The 16,956-nt window shown below is 46.0% G+C and overlaps 1 pseudogene; it reads right to left on the bottom strand.

Annotated features, from left to right (window-relative positions):
• The window catches only part of LOC135384642 (nephrin-like), a 602,775-nt pseudogene that overhangs the window by 142,774 nt on the left and 443,045 nt on the right, over positions 1-16,956 (bottom strand).

Here is a 16,956-nt window from a genome sequence, read left to right as displayed (position 1 = left end):
GAGTGCCGTGAGGGTGAGAGCGAGTGAGGGAATGTGCCCGTGAGGGCAGTGAGGGTGAGAGCGAGTGAGGATATGTGCCAGTGAGCGCCGTGAGGGTGAGGGCGAGTGAGGTTTCACCAAAATGCCCACCTATGCTTACACCTAGATTTTTTGTTTTCCTTGTCAGTTTTCGTATTGCTCCTTGTCGTACTCATTGTTTGCGTCCATGCGTACCACTATTCGCTGCGAGATCGACCTATAGGGGGCGACACCGCCACCTTTCTAGTATGGATAACACGCCAGCCGATGTTCAGAGTTGATGGTTCTTTCTAATTCTTGTGTATATTCACGGGGAAGATCACTTGCGCCGCTATGGTACGATACTGCTCTGTTCCCCAATGCTCCGCCTACTGCAATGAACACGGAAAATAAAAGTGTAAAAGCAGACGACGGGAGGAAGCTACCCACACTACGGTAGTTCGTCGTTTCTCCACAGCGCGCCGACACTGTTCGATATCGGGGCGAATACCACTTTGCGATGTACTTTTGAATCGTGCGACAATATCAAGGGCGCTTGCGGCAGCTTCTGGGCACGAAATAAATAAAAAGCATTATATTACTAAGAAAAATCAGAACAACGAAGCACGGATGTTATTCTGCCACGTACAACAAATAGCACGTGGAGACAATGTCAGTTACCCTTCACATTTTGCATCTGCACGTACGTGCGTAGAACTACGTATATCGAAGATAGGATGTCCGTCAGCCTACAAAGCGCGAGAATTTGCAGCAAAAAGAACCTCTCAAAACGCGAGGGAGTCACAAAATCGATGCTGACATGTAACACAGCCGCGCTTTCAAACACAATGAAGTTTCTTCTGCTCCGGCTACCATGTAGGCACTGGGTTAAGAAGTAGATTCTTCTTGGGCGCAAAGAAAACTGAAAGAAATGGATCGCTTTGAAATCTAGCATCCTTTCTTTGGTCCTCCAGGGGGAGCCAAATACAAATATGAGACGATCTCGACAGCAGCGCGTTCCTGCGTGTCGCTGAAAGCGAGCTCTTTTGTTTGGCTTGCTTACCAACTCAAAGAAGGTGGAAGGGGATGGGCTTTTCAAAGGAGACTGCCGCCTCGGAATCTGTAGGCGCATATAGCTGCATAGAGAACGTCTGTCACCAATGGCAAAGTCGCGCTCTCGAGCCTCCGTGATTTATGCTAGATATCGCCAGAAAAAAGGCACGCGACTATCCCTCTCCATTTCTGTAGGCAAGACGTGCTTCGAGAATATTCCTGTTTGACAACGCCGCGTCAGTGTGGGCGAGATGCTTTCTTGTGCGTTAGAACGTTTCGAAAAGATGGCAACCGGCGTGGTTCTCGTGTGCACCGGACGTCAGGCTCTAGCATTTGAACGTTCTGCAAACGTGCCGTCCTCTTCAAGAGCACTTTTAAAACCCTCTACGCGCAGTCGCACTCTCGTTGCTTCAATGAATCGTGCGCGAAAACGTGAGAAATTACAAAATACAGCGGATTAATAAGTGAAACTAACCGTGGGGACTCCACATGGGCGTATACTTTTGTACCTACAGTTTAGACACATCTTTGGCTGACGTGTGGGCTACCGTTGTCACACGGCTAACGTGTGACGAAGGATACAATAGTGCCTGAATAGAAAACCTTTAACAGATTGTCATTGCCCACATACATTTATGAACGCAGCTTGATCTCGCCGATGAGTGTAGAGACAAGAATGTAAGAACCCAACGCAAGGGTTCCACTTGTACAGAAGTGTCATATGCAGTATTTACGCTCTGACAAACGTTCCAGACAGAAAGTAAACAAGTACCACTCACAATCGTACACGTTGACACGCGTGGGGGGGGGGGGGGGGGGGCACCTCTGCTTTGGGAGATAGTGTACAGAAAAGTGGCGTACGCCTGTCGTGTCGCCCCACACGTGTCGAGGACAACGCCATTGCCTTTAGGAACAAGCAGGCTTCGGTGTACGTGTTGCAATCTCTGCTACTCGATGGCCCCTGTCCCATGACTATAACCTCCTTGCTGTGAACATCCGGAACGCACGCTCCGCGTGGGCACGGGCGGCAGCACGCTGCATGGTACTGCGATCCCAAGAACGTGCTCTACGTCGATAACATATTTAACAATTAATGCGCTCTGCGAACGAAATGGTGTGCATATTGTTCCGCCTTTACTGCACATGTCCTGGATACCTGCTCTTGGATACCTTTCGCAGAAATATACGGCGTCAGCAAAAAAATACAGCACTGTGGTGTAGCCCCCCCCCCCCATCCCCCACTCCTTCCTGCTGTCCTCTTTCCATCTGTCCACGTCTGTATGCCGCTCATAGCCACAGTTGCTTCGCGGTGCAAACATGGGATTTTTTTAAAAGTAGTATAAGTAGACTAATGGTCTGTTCAGTGCAGTAAACGCGTCAGAAAATTGGCCCATGCTGTAAATACTTTATCTTATGTGCCTTCACCCTACTTCGGGCTGATCATAGCTGCCTCGTCACAAAAAGCAATTAATTATCAGCCATTTCGTGTACCCAAAGTTCCTTCCACGCCTTCCAAGGAACACTCCAACGGACTTAACGGGCTTTCTTCGCATCGAACTTTTCTATCTGATAACATGCGCTGCGATGGCTGCGCCGTATTTCCATGCGCGTAGACATTCAACGGATAAGTACACACGCGCATTGTACAATATAATGACACACTGAGCAGGACACCTTATATTTCCGCGCACTTCAATACTCCGGGGAGCCGCGCACCAGAAACGACCAAGCACGCCAATTAACAACGACCAGGCCGATAAAGAAAGGCAGCGAGGCAATATTACAGTGACAGCATACCCGAGATAACCTTGCGCAGGAACACTACATACTCAGTTTCCCTTCCACAGCGACGGCCAGCAGAGAGCCTACAGAGATTGCCCACACAGAGAAGCAGAGGTTACCCTCGTTTCGTAATCGGGAGCTCACAACGTGGCTCCTTACATTGCGCAGAGCAGCCTTACACAGATTCCATACCCTGCTAAGTCTCGCCAGTCGGTATAACGATCCCTCGGCAGCTAAAAACATAGCGCAGCCGTCGTGCCAGGAACACGGCATCGGCCGCTTTATTACGAAGCCCAGTTGTTTCGTTGGGCCTCGACAACAAGAACTGTTGGATATCACACGCGCTTTCGCTGCTGGAAATTACGATTGCCTCCCGTGTTGTGTTCCCGGAAAAGATTGCTTTAATCGAACGATTTGGTAAGGTGCATTTGGAGGAGGGTGGGGGGTGGGGGAGGCAAATAATAAGTTCCTGGGTTGTCGCAACCTTCCCCTCTATTGACGAAAGTGCCCAGCAATTGCCGAACGGAAAACAGGGGAAGTTGGGCTCGGAATAGAACTCGAAAGGTTATGTAAACCTGGAGCGAGAAAGCGTGAAATGGATTGCAAGCGATCCTATGAAGTGCGCCCTAAAACACGAACAGGTGTTTGTAGCGAATTGCGAAATGCAAACAGGCGTTTTCAAAGTTGTGCCGAAATATCGATGGTATTGCAGGGCGTCGCACGTTTCGAGTATACAGCACAGGTTCTCAAAGTTCCATCCAGGTGAAAGCGTGCTGAAACGGCATCAGAATTACTTTCAGGAAAACGGTAGTGTGTTTACTTTCCCTCTGAAGCGATCGTGAAAACGTAAATGTGTTATATGACATTTATGTAAAAATATGACTCTTCCGTGGGGTTTCTGTTTCGCCTTCTGCAAATGTGAATTATATTTGGGGACGAATGTCATTTATCTGCATTTGGTGAAGCTATACACGGGATGTCACCGTTGGCGTCGGGGACGCAAGTTACAAAATCACTATTCGAACATTTAAGGAAATTTGTTTTCAATTTAAAAGCTAAGAGATACCATTAACTGAGCTTTGTGACCTTCTGATTTGATTTCATATTTCACGGTGTAATTTAACATACTGCGATAAACATCAGGCGAACGCTACTTTAGTGTCGTATGTGTACGAGACAAAAAAATCGCGATGTCCACAGAATGAGGTTTGAAACTCGATAAAAAAAATGACCCTGCCCAATACGGATCCTTATCGTTTCCGAAAATAATGTTTCATGCATGTATCAATCGGACATACGAGATCATATACCCCATAAATGAAGTGAGCAAAGTTCGTCGTGGTCATGTAGAACGAGCGGACTAGCAACCATCAGTTCCGGCTGAACTATCAAGGGTATTTCAACTTTGTGATCAGACGATAAAGACATCATTGATTGGAACAGCTAGCTAACCCAACCTCGAGATGCTTGTCGCAGCTCAAGCGCTTTGCCGTTACAGTGGGGTGTAGGAAACGGATTAAGCGCGTCAGACGCAGTTGCCTTCATTGATCCAAATGAACACGATCGGAGCGTCCACGGAGCAGAAAGAGAAAATTGACGCACCGAGAACGAAGCCGTCCTTGCTCCACTGAACAGGTCCGGCCAAGTTAGCGATGTGGCACTGGAGTTCTACCGCTTCGCCTTCCACGACTTGCGAGTCCTGGGGTCGCACTCGGAAATACTGCTGAGCTCCGTGCACACCATATCCTGCAAACAAAACAGAGGAACGAAAGTCAGAGTTGGATCCACATACTGTAACAGAGGTGGATAGTATAACTCAACACTGGACAATAACAATCGGCGTCAAGATGACATAATGGAACATTGCGGAGAGCACAAAGGTATCTATTTGACAAAACTTGGTACATGTATCGGTTTTTTAATGGAAGAGAACGAAAAATAAGAAGTCACGAGTCAAGTGGAATAAGACCATTCCAATGACCATTTGTGCTTCTTTCCTGTTCTTTTTTTTTCTTCATCTTCGCTTTGAGCGGCGTTGCGCAGCCAGTTGTGGACAGCGGGATTGGTGTGCTTGTGCATAACTTCATCCGCATATATCACAGCTAATATTTCGCGTGTAATGGGGTAGTGCACTGCCCTTCAGCGGTGAATCACCCCGTGTCATAGCCGCGATTTATTTCGTTGTCGTTGGAATGAGAAATGAGGATCCTAGGTTGGATTCGAACCACGTGGGACTGCACGGCCTAAACGTATGAGTTGATCGTGAAACCACCGAGCATCGTACGCGCCCCTAGCTTACGAACGGACACTTCCAGTGACAAGAAGTGGCGCACTTCTGTGCACTTCTCCTATTCCGGTACGCCATTGTTGCAACATCTCTTTAAAGAATTCTCACAGCTTTACGACATATTTAAAACAAGAAGTATAATATCCATATTTTAGTGCATGTCTTTGCATAGGGAGTACGGGTGCATAACATAAATGAGCATCCGTACGGGACTTCGTTTCGGTTCCTGCACCGGTAGCGCCCTTGGCGGTAGTAGCGAGACTAGCATATTGACATGGGCATAGTCTATCCTAATGCACGGAAGCCCAAGTTTTCGCAGCAATATTTAAAGGTACTGTAAAGCAACACCGATCAAATGTCATTTAGTGTGGCTATTCGATAGTCCAAGCCACCAGGACAAAAACTGCGCAAGTTTCATTCCAATCGACGGTGCAATTATTTTGAAAATTACAATTAAAGATTACGCGCAACACTGTACTAGGTATTCGAAATGAATCCGTACTCCTGACACATACGGTGGCAAGCACATTGCATGCGTGTAACAATGGGCCCGACATAACAATCCACCACAATCCACGATAAAATCCGCCCCTGCAATCCACACAACGATCCACATCTGAGGATAAACGGATAAGCGAACTGAAATGAAATGCTGAGCAGTTGAAAAAAAAAAGTGAGACGTTCAAGAAGCCAGACACCGTCGGAACTTGTTTGTTCACAGAGGTTCACAGAGAGAGTTCGTTCGTTCGAAAGAGGCCGCGAACAGAAGGAGCGCGCAGGCGCAGCAGAGAAGTAGGGAGGTAGGGAGAGCCTCCATCGAACAGCGGCCAGCGCTGGGTTACTTCGCAAAAACAGGGGTTAACAGGTTAAACTGTTAACAGGGGTTTCCGAATGCATAGGTAAACAGGAAAACTAATAATATGGTGACTAAAATAAGGAAGTTCCGATGTAATAGTGTGTAATACCAATTTTCAGTGTTGCCCGCTGTACAGGGGGTTGTTTGACACCGGGCGTCGCACCGCTCCACTACGCCGCATCTTTCATGGCAAATTAAAAATATCTATAGCGCGTTGTCGGTCGTATGGTTCCGCATATGGTATTTAGAAGCAACGAACTCTCTAGTGACATCACCGGCATATCATGCTTGTCTACTGCTTTACAGTACCTTTAATTTGGTTACGCTGAGTTCAATTTATTTCCATGATTTTTCAACATTAGGTGACATAAATGAGTCGTCTAGCGCCACGTCCTGTATGTAGGCAACGGGTCATGTGTGCAAATGCACACACCTTGTACACTTTCATGTGCTCGTAATACGCTATGCAAGTAGGGCAGCATTTCGCGCAGTCCCTCATTTTCCCTCTCACCTGGTGCACGCAGAACGTCTCATTGGATCGCTCTTAAAGGACAACGGAAACGAAATTTGTCCATTGCAAAAAGGGGACCGAACAAGGTGTAAATATTATGTAAAATTATGGTGCCACTAGTATTTTGCAAGTACGCTGTGCGGATGGCCATATTTCTGACGATTACGAGAGCGCTGGGCCGCCCATTCGACACGATCGCCCATGGAGCGCGCTAAGCATTGCGGGAAAATCTGAGGAGCGCGTGACGTCAAATATCTCTCGCGCTCCATGTGCGGCTGCACGGTACAAACACGGCGAATTCTGAATAACGCCTGAAGATGTTTGATTCGGAGATCTCGTGGAAGTCTGAAGACAATATATCCTATGAGAGATGGGTTCGTACATGCTTCTTCGTCTTCGTTCTTTCCCCGTAGCAGGAATTAGACGTACGCCGAAACACCAAATGAAATGAAGCGAAATGAAAGTCAGGAACTCCAACAGGAGAGCCAACGTGCGTCACTTCCGTGGTCTGCTACGGCGGCGCGGCGACGCTCACCAGGGGCTCAGAGTGCTCCACGGCCGAATTTTATATCGCGATTGTGGCGGCGTTTCAACTAATATACGCAAATCTAAGTCGAATTCCGGATTGTTTCGGTACACATCGCAATATGAGGCAAATAGCTTTGCAGCCTATTTTCGTTTCCGTCGTCCTTTAAATAAAGGTACCACAACAACTGTACGTGAGGTCCACGCTGCTTTGCCAGCTCGCGTGGCTCAGTGGTTAGTTCACCGGCCATGTCACGTCGAGACCGGGAGGTATCCGAGTTCGAATCCCGGTGCCGGCTGTGTTGTCGGGAGTTTTTCCTGGGTTTTCCCCGGACACTGTCACACACATACCCATGACACACATTCCCCGCAGAGCGCTAGTCGTGACGTTGCCCACGTCTGTGAGGCCGACAACATCGAGCTCTATCATCATTACCTTAACCGCCAACAACACCAACAACCTGATCTTAGCGTAGCGTATTACCAAGAAAGTCTGATGACGCTAGATAGCGTAGTCTGCTGTGATCATTAGAGAGTTTTAGTACATCGTACGCTATCGCCTTTGCGTACGTAAGGCATAGCGTTGGTTGTTCTGCGCACTGCGCGAAGCTCTCTTTCTGTTATGGGCGTGCGCAAAACCATCAACGCTATCCCTTACGTACGCAAAGGGGATAGCCTACGATGCACTAAACTCACTATTGTCTCGCTGCAGGCGTGTCTGCCGACGGTAAGCACTTAAACTGCTATATATATAACACTGCCATTTATAAACACTGACATACTTTAAACAACTTCGCAAATTTCGCGATCGAGTCTTTTTTTTTTTTTTTCACGTAGATTGAATACTGCGCCAAATATTGGAAACGACGACGTACAGGAATGCGTAGGCACTAGATTTCCTACGAACGAGAGTCACGAAGTCGAAGTGTACAGGATGCGCTTCGGAACCAGTTCGGCTCCTTCCGCAGGGGCGACTGTAGTGGCCGTTGGCAGCAGTGTCACATTTTTGAAAATGACCGAGAATGGCTGCAATGTGGGGGAGGTTTACATTGCTTCAAGCACCGTGTGTCGGAGATATCCGACGCATATGTTAAAGACCGCCTGTCCGCCTGAAACTTCTGTCCTGCAGCACGTGAAGCACCTCGCCACATACATGCAGGATGACTCACCCCATGTCTAAATCTCTGCCCAAGTATTACAAGAACACTCATACGAAGTTCGGGTGGTGCTAATGAAAGAACTCGCCATTGTCGGCCTCACAAAGGTGGGCAACGTGACGACTGATGCACTGGGTGAATGTGCATCCTCGGCCGACTTCTAAGGGCACTCCGCCGACATATCTGTGACAGCGTCTGAGGGAAGCCAGTGAAAAATCTCAGACAGCACAGCCGGCACCGGGATTCGAACCGGGTACCTACCAGTCTCGACGTGACATGGCCAGCATTTCACGTCGAGGCTTGGAGGTACCTTGGTTCGAATCCCGGTGTCGGCTGCCCACGCGAACATCATATTGAAGCATGTGTAATACGAAGAGACGAATGAGGGTCCCGCATAAGAAGCCCCCATTAAAGGACACAGTAAAGATATCAGTGCTTTGCTACATCCACTTAGCGGGAATTGATTACAGTATTCCCTATGTGGCAGGGCACCTGGACAAAAAACACAAACGCCAGGCAACATCTGCTTCATTATGTCCCTACCACGAAGGTGCGATCAATGGCAAGAAAGAACCAACGCGTATCGGGTCTCTTCCCGTGACGCCCTTTACTGACCAGGGACATTCCCTGAAGAGGGATTCACGGCTGCTTGGAAGGTAAGTTCGTCGCTCAGGTCCTTCCCCACTGATTTCTGGCTAATGCGATGAATGAACGTGTAATGGAAGGAATAAAAGCGGCTGAGATGAGGGTGCTTCAAAGAAGAGCGGTGCGGCGGTAAAAAAAGATGAGGAAACGTGGAAGTGCCTTTGCGGGATTATTCGAATGACTTTTCGTTCCTAACGACGTTTGAGCTAAACCAATAGCTTTAGAAAATGCCACAGGGACTTATGCCTGAATCTTTAAAGTCGTTAAGTCGTCGATCCCATTATTGCAACCATAGGGGAGAACCAGTCTCTCCCAGGCCGTAGTTCAAACTTCGATAAGGAGAGCAAGTCTTTGACTGGTCTACCGTGCTATTGACGAAAGAAGTGTACAGTCGACTGTGCAAGAGATCTCAGGAGTGACATGAAAGAATCAGAAGCGGTCATCCGACAGCAGACTGTTATTTGTTACTATTGATGTGCCTAAAAATGGGGGGGGGGGATATGTTTAATGCAAAGAAAAAAGAGAAGGGAAAGGTTAGCTATGATGTAGGCTTGCTATTCCCAAAAGCTAACAAATAAACACAAGATAAAAGCAGCAGAGACACAGAAAATTATGGAAAAATACAGAAAAAACAGCTCCTTCACTAATCGTTGTGCAGACAGTCATATACGACGTGTCAGAGAGTGCCCAGGAGTTATTCCCGAAGGAATCGCCTCAGCGCAAAACATCGTGCAAAACATGCACTTGTCGGCGTGAATTTTATAGTGCTGCAGTAAGTATCAGTACCTGTTTCCCCCGATAACTTATTTTTGCACACAGGGTCAGTTTATGCAGGACAGACGTTGGAGTCATGATTCGTATGAAAACACCGTCGGATACAAGTCCCACGGATTTGTCTTTTCAGTTCGCCGGATACATGATCTTAGAAGTTTGTTTACACTGTCTCTTGCATTTGCAGTGAATAATCATTTCATGTCACAATATGTGAGTGCGTTTCAAGCATTATGATGTATCAATGTAAGAGATCGAAATGCACACATGCTTCCATTTCATGTTTAGGTTTCACTTTATTTTTTAATGATGACATGGATTCTATTGCTGCAGGTAACTTAGCCACATAAAGAATGAAGGTTTGCACTGTGCTTTATATTCTTTGTTTTCTTATATTCTTTTTAAAACATTTTCCATTCCAGAAAGCAGCAAAGAGTACTCAGGTATACGCAGCCTTGTTCTTTTTTGTCTGAAATGTAGCCTTCATACACATTACCGCAAGTGTTGCGGTGAAACACCTAATCTCATCGTCATTCATGTAGCTGCAGTTGTTGTACAGACTATACCGAAAGAACAGCACCAGAACGCTGTCCACTAGGCACAGGGATCAGCGGTGGTTTTGGTTGGTACACCCTCACGCACCCCTAAAAAATTACACCACCACCCAAAAAGTTTCTGATTTGAATCTATTTTTACGAACGTACATCTCAGTAGCCAAATGAAAGGGGTGCGAGTGTGGCACACCCATGCGGAATCTAAGCACCCCCTGAGATGTAGATCGTGTGCATATCCCTGGGGATCAGTGAGAATACTACTTTGCATAATCACGGCACAGGTAATTGCCTATGTGCATGTCAGTGCAACTTATGTAGTGCGATTCAGCTTATGTTGATGAGTTATCCAGCAGTCATTCACATTACTTGCAAAAAGTGATTGCTACAGTATTACAGAAAAATCAAAAATATAACTACCAAACAGCGGTGAAAACTAAATTCCCAGTGCGCTTGGTGAGTACCTCAAAGTGCTCTGCCTAGTGCTTGTCACTTCACGTGGAGTACAGTTTTGAGGTACTTTGTCCCTCACTGCATGTGTGATATCATGAGAGTGAGATGATGCGAATGTACCACGCGCATGCACGTGTAGATGACACACACCATTGGAGCACGTCATCTAACGATTATAGAAGCCATTATTCATGCTCAATAGCCGTCGACAACTACAGTTCGCTTGGCTATAGCGGTAATTGACTGCAGAGCATGCAGTGAAGTGTCCTCAGATGGCTGTGCGATGAATGCAGTGTTTGTTGTTTTTCCTTTAAAGTTGTTGTGGCTGTTGCTTAAGTTATTATGGCAGGACCGTGGGTGCTTCTCCCCTACTTTGTGGTGTGTGCTTGCATGCGCGCGCGCGCGCGCGTGTTGAGTGTCGGCCTCAAGGGAAGATGAAACTGATTTAGCGGAAGTAAAGCGGTAAATACATGATAAATTAGGAATAACAGAAGAAAAAATGGAAGGTCACTTCAAAAGATGATCATTTAAACCATTGCTGCTGTTGGACGGTTCCAAGCAGACAAAAAATATTAACGTTTCTTAAATGCAGTTGAAACGTAATGGAAAATTTTGCAAGAGAGCTGGAACGAAAACAATATGAACAGTGTTGTACTGGCTATTTCCAGCTTTCTTTTACGGAAAACAGAGTCCAGTCTCATCGTGCACTTTTTTGGAGATGCATCGTACAATAATGTTGATCGCTTCTGAATCATCAAGATGAACACGATAAGCTAGAGAAGATTTTACGCATCCGTGGCACGTCCTGTATACAGTCGACACGCGTTAATATGACACTCGTCAGTATGACATCTTCACTTTATGACCAATTTTCTGGGGCACCGGTTGTTCCCAATGGAGGTCCTATGTAAAGGCGTCTCATTATTTTGACAACTCGATAATCCTACTATGACCAACATTTTGTGGACGAACTGGGGAGAACACGTGTATTCATCCTCGGTTATTGTGACCGTCCACCACAGACCGAGTCATCCTCCTGACCGAAAAGTCCAGCGGCCCGGGAAGATATATCAGAGGTGAATGCCAAAGTCACGACACCGATTCTACCGAATCATCCTCCTGATCCACAAGTCCAGTGGTCGAGGGATGACCTACGCGGGTTATGTGTTCGCCGTCGCCCGTGCAACTGAGTCACCGGTAAAGCTACACAATGACAGCTTTTCAAGCAGATTCCTTTAATCGACAAATTGTAAATAAATTGTAAGGTTGCAAATAATAAATTATGTTGGTAAAATAAAATAAATTTAATTGAAATACCGTGCCTGCAATATCTGCGTTGCCGATATTGCATTTCGCTATATTTCGCAGATATTCGCTATGTCTCATTCAATAAATGAGACATAGCGAAACAGAATTCCTTTATGAGGGGCTCACCTGGAGCACCGTAGATGTTGCTCGTTAATACGATAATTCGCTTTATGACCAAAATCCGCAGGAACGGCCTTGGGCATATTAACGAAGGTTGACTGTAAACCTTAAAAAGCATGAGGTACCCAATAAAAAAAATTACAATACTTCCAGCATTAGGTTTGCACCTCCCCTTGCCATTCTATCCGACTCCATTCCAGCACCTCCTCACGTCGTCCAAAAGAGGGACATATAAAATGAGGGCACCACACACGACAACAGCGTGCTACATGCACTGTTGTTCAGTAACATCCAAGTTGTCGATCGCATTACCTGTGAATTTGGAGCTGATCGCGTCCAAATTCCCCTTTCCACTCGCCAATGCCCGCTTATCGGCTTACGTCCTCTATTTCATAATGTCGCGCTCTCATAGATATGAAGCAGTCGCTTTTGTGCTCCTGCAAAGTGCAACCGTTGTTGCCGAGCAAAAGTCAACGAGACGCCTCCTGTCGGAAAACGTGGAAAGCGCCATGCGAGCGGTCTTAAGGGGAAATGCCCGGCGAAAAGGCTTAACTCTTCGCGGATAACGCGCCCCGTCCCTCACCTCACCTCTTTCGTTCTTCTTGTTTGCGAATTTTGTCGGTAAGCTGCATGCGCTGAACAATGTTTGAATAATAGAAAGGGACATCAGCACACGGCAGCTCATTAGCCATGTAGCGTTTTGATAGCACGCTAAACCTGCTAATCAGTTCCGTTGCCATGCAGCGGCTTTTCTTTGTCCCATCTTTTCTTCATAGCAGCTTACCACTGGTGGGATGGTGATTGATCTGCTTTGTTGCAGACCCTGCAATGCACATCTTCATAATGAAGTGAAGTGGATACGTCATTTCGACGAACCGTTTGATCTTCTGTCGCCGTGTGCGTACGGGCGCAAATAAGAGAAATGGATACAGAAGAAGAAAAATCAAAAAAGAAAAGAGAATACGAGACTTGAAGAAGATCAAAAGGCACGTAACGATGACAGGTAACAGTTAATGGCATATGCAAGACTGCTATAGTATAGTATAGTATAGTATAGTATAGTATAGTATAGTATAGTATAGTATAGTATAGTATAGTATAGTATAGTATAGTATAGTATAGTATAGTATAGTATAGTATAGTATAGTATAGTATAGTATAGTATAGTATAGTATAGTATAGTATAGTATAGTATAGTATAGTATAGTATAGTATAGTATAGTATAGTATAGTATAGTATAGTATAGTATAGTATAGTATAGTATAGTATAGTATAGTATAGTATAGTATAGTATAGTATAGTATAGTATAGTATAGTATAGTATAGTATAGTATAGTATAGTATTTTCCGAAATAAACGTATATCCCTCCCCTATAGTATATGCTGTAGCATATAGTTACTGACATGTGTATGCTATAGTCTCGGCAGTTGCAAGGGGTCCTTATAACATATCCTTACTGCGTTGAACCATGAAAATAACTGTCGTGAGTCATAAATTCGAGCAGGAAAAATGATAATACAACGTTACAAAAAATATGTTGCCTTCTGATGATTTAATCGTGACAGAAAAAGGTGCACCGATAATGTCGCTCTTGGATTCGACGAACTTTCGATTTCCAGCCAGATTCGACCGGGTTCGCAGACTTGGCCTCTCGTAAAAAGTTGAAAATGCTGTGACTGATAGAGGTTTCGAAATTGTAATGTCTGTCGAACACGACAAATCATTGGTTTGGCTAGTCAGTACAGGTACACAATGAAACGAGCGCGCACGGAGAGGGACCGAGAAAGAACGACACGACGCTGGTGCTCACTAGCAACTACGGAAAGTTTATTGAAAGCAACAGTTCTTAAACCAACAGGAAGTGCAATCGAGATTGTAATAATGTACCCGCATCTATCAAACCTACCCCTTATGTCGTTTGTTTGCGTCTGCTCCAGACTAGTTTGAAATCGCATGTTATGAAGACAAGCGACGCACAGGAAAACACGGCTGTTGTCCTGTGCCGCCTCAGTCGCGCCAGCAAGTGGCTCGCATTATACACTTTCCATTTCAGGTTACCAATCCACCTTGTTAGTGTAATACATATGTTATAGCATATAGAAAAAAAAATACAGAATGTCATAATCTAAACATACTACAAGTACTTGGCGGCTTCTGGAGTCGTAAAACATATGCTTCCGCTTCCAGTAAGGAGATCGGCACGCATGCGCAGTCGAAGTCAAACTTCTGCGAAGTTTTTTGAATTTTCCGAAGAAAAATTCGATTTTCACGAGAAAGGTTCGCTACATCTCTATTATTTTCCATAAATTGTGAATTGTGAATCTTCGTATTTTTTTTTTTTTTTTGCACCTTACTTAAAGCGGTGACTGTGAAACGATGCACAATTAAAAAGAATAAGAAGCTGTCGTGTAAAAACGCTGATTTGCTGACAACGACATCTGTACCATGTTATGTCTGATTTAATTATGATGCATGTCGACTGAAAGACCTCGACGAGTCCGCGACATATTGTAGGTGGACGCCATGATGTTTATTCCACAAATACACAGTTGCCAGCGAAAGGAGAGTTAGGTAGCAAGCGAGCTGGTGGTGACGATCCATGACTTGAAAACCCGAGACAAGGTAGGGACGATAACAGACAAACACAAACACGGTCTCAAACTCAGCTGAGTTTGAGACCGTGTTTGTGTTTGTCTGTTATCGTCCCTACCTCGTCTGGGGTTTTCAAGTGATGGACAGTTGCCAGGTTGGGGCAACTCGGACATTTGTAAGCGTAGGGACGCAACAAAATGTCAACTAAAAATTACGAGTAATACAATATAGTTAAGAGGCTCTGTAACTTAATAGGAGCTAAAGCATGCATAACATACCACAGACACCTGTATTCAGTGTCTCAAATGTCGATGTGCCTCTATAGGCAAGGATAAAGTTCACCGACACAGCCGATTTGAGTCAAGACAGGAACCCTTGCTTTTGTCGCTGGGGCAGGGAACCTGCCATGCCAATCAACCTCCACACAAAAAGATATTACCCAGTCATCAGGGCATGGCTTTTCTTGCTGAGGTCTGAGCAACTGGAACGGCCCAAAATTGGAGTTTTTCTAATAAATCCTACCTGCTATCAAATTTACCGGCATACGATTTTCAGACTTTTTTCGGACAAATGTGAAAACCTGGAAGATTTACAGAAAGTGGTCTTATATGGTTCAAACCAGTTCTTTATCGTCATTTTTTTTTCGTGTTGTGTCTGTCCCTTCGTGTTCCCTAGCCTCGGGGTTGTACATTATGCATCAACTTCACCACCTCGCTTGCTTCTTAGCCATCTTTTCATTCCCGCAGCCATAGTTATATAAATAGGTTTCCGGGTTTTCGGATCAGAACATCTTCAGTTGAATCAGGGATATCAGACGTACACATATTATCCGTAATCGGGAGCTATTCTAAATCAGAAGCGGAGCAAATGGTTTCGAATCGTCGGACCCGGAGCTGTGCCCGTGCCGAAAACAGCTATTGTTTGCTGAACCAGAACTGAACTGAACCGAAGTGGAACTATACTTTCTACTGCTGAACCGAACCGTTACTGAACCAAAATAAATCTGAACCGGTTACCGGAGGGGAGGGGGGGGGGGGGGTTTAAAGCTAAAATACGCAAAGAGGTTGGTCGCAGTCGTCAGGACCTGCTACCCCGTATTCATTTGCTGTGGCAGCAGCCACTGAATTGCTGCCTAGCTGGTCCTCGTCGCTGTCCAAGAGAGCCACAGCCAGAGCCAGAGCCACATTCACAAAGAGTCGCTGTCCACACAGTCAAAGACGAGAAACCCAGCCAGTGTCTGTCAGGAATCCTATTAAAGTGTCTATGGCAAAACCGGTTGGGATGCTGGCCCAGGGCCCTGGAAGGACCGGGCACAATTTATGAGACCAGTATTGCCAAATCCCTTACAACGGTATTACCCGAGTTCTCCCGGTAGGTATGCGTGCATGTCTCTATTGTGTTATGTTGCCAAAGGTTTTCCACTCCGTTTCAAATGTCGTCCACAGGCACTACAAAACACACATACGATGCAGAGTAAAAAAGTAACCAAATGAAATATCCTGATAGATTGCTGCGCTGAAAATACGTTTTGGCCTGCCACTACAGGGAGCTGTGAACGCTGGCCAGGCGGCGTATTCAGAAATGTCACCGGACCACATCACTTTCAATATGGTCGCCTCCATACCAGCATGCACTAGGAAGGAAGAGCGTTGGGTGATCCGATTCTTGGGGCCAGAGGGTGAAAAGCCCGCGGATATTTATCGCAGAATGTTGAAGCAGTATGGGACTGCCTGCGTGTCACTTCGACAGGTGTTCGAGTGGCGCAAAAAGTCCCAAAGTCGACAGTGGTGTCTGACTGACGCACCTCGCTCTGGCTGGGCTCACACTTAGATGACGCCGTACACGCAATCTCTGGAATCGAACGGTTCATACCCCGAAACCGGATTGTCACCGTCGGCTCGGCGCACCGTATCATTCGACATTCTGCAATACTAGAAAATAAGCGCCAGGTTGGTGTCATGCCAAACTGCCCCCGACCTTAAAGGGGCGATAAAGTGTCAGACACCGTGCCCTACACTTCGCACCTTGGGCGTTCTCTTTACAGCTAAGGGATTATCACGGTCAAACTGGACACAAGTAACCCTGGAAATACAGAAAGAGATAGCCAAGGCGAACACGTTCGCACTCTCCTACAGAGAGAAGGCCTACCTGATACGAGGAGTTTTCACGGCGCCACTGTGGCACCTCTCACACGTGAGCATTCTCCCGTGCTCTGTTGTTCGTTCACTGGATTCAGCCCTCATCAAATTCTTCTGGAGTGGTAGGGCACATTACGTTGCACGCCAATATCTCCATTGTCCAACTTTGCGGGGTGGATGGGATTTACCCGAAATAGATACAGTGGCT

This window comes from Ornithodoros turicata, chromosome 2 (assembly GCF_037126465.1).
Source record: "Ornithodoros turicata isolate Travis chromosome 2, ASM3712646v1, whole genome shotgun sequence".
Classification (NCBI taxonomy): domain Eukaryota; kingdom Metazoa; phylum Arthropoda; class Arachnida; order Ixodida; family Argasidae; genus Ornithodoros; species Ornithodoros turicata.
The sequence above is the reverse complement of the archived record's forward strand: the minus strand, read 5'-3'. Positions and strand labels throughout refer to the sequence as shown.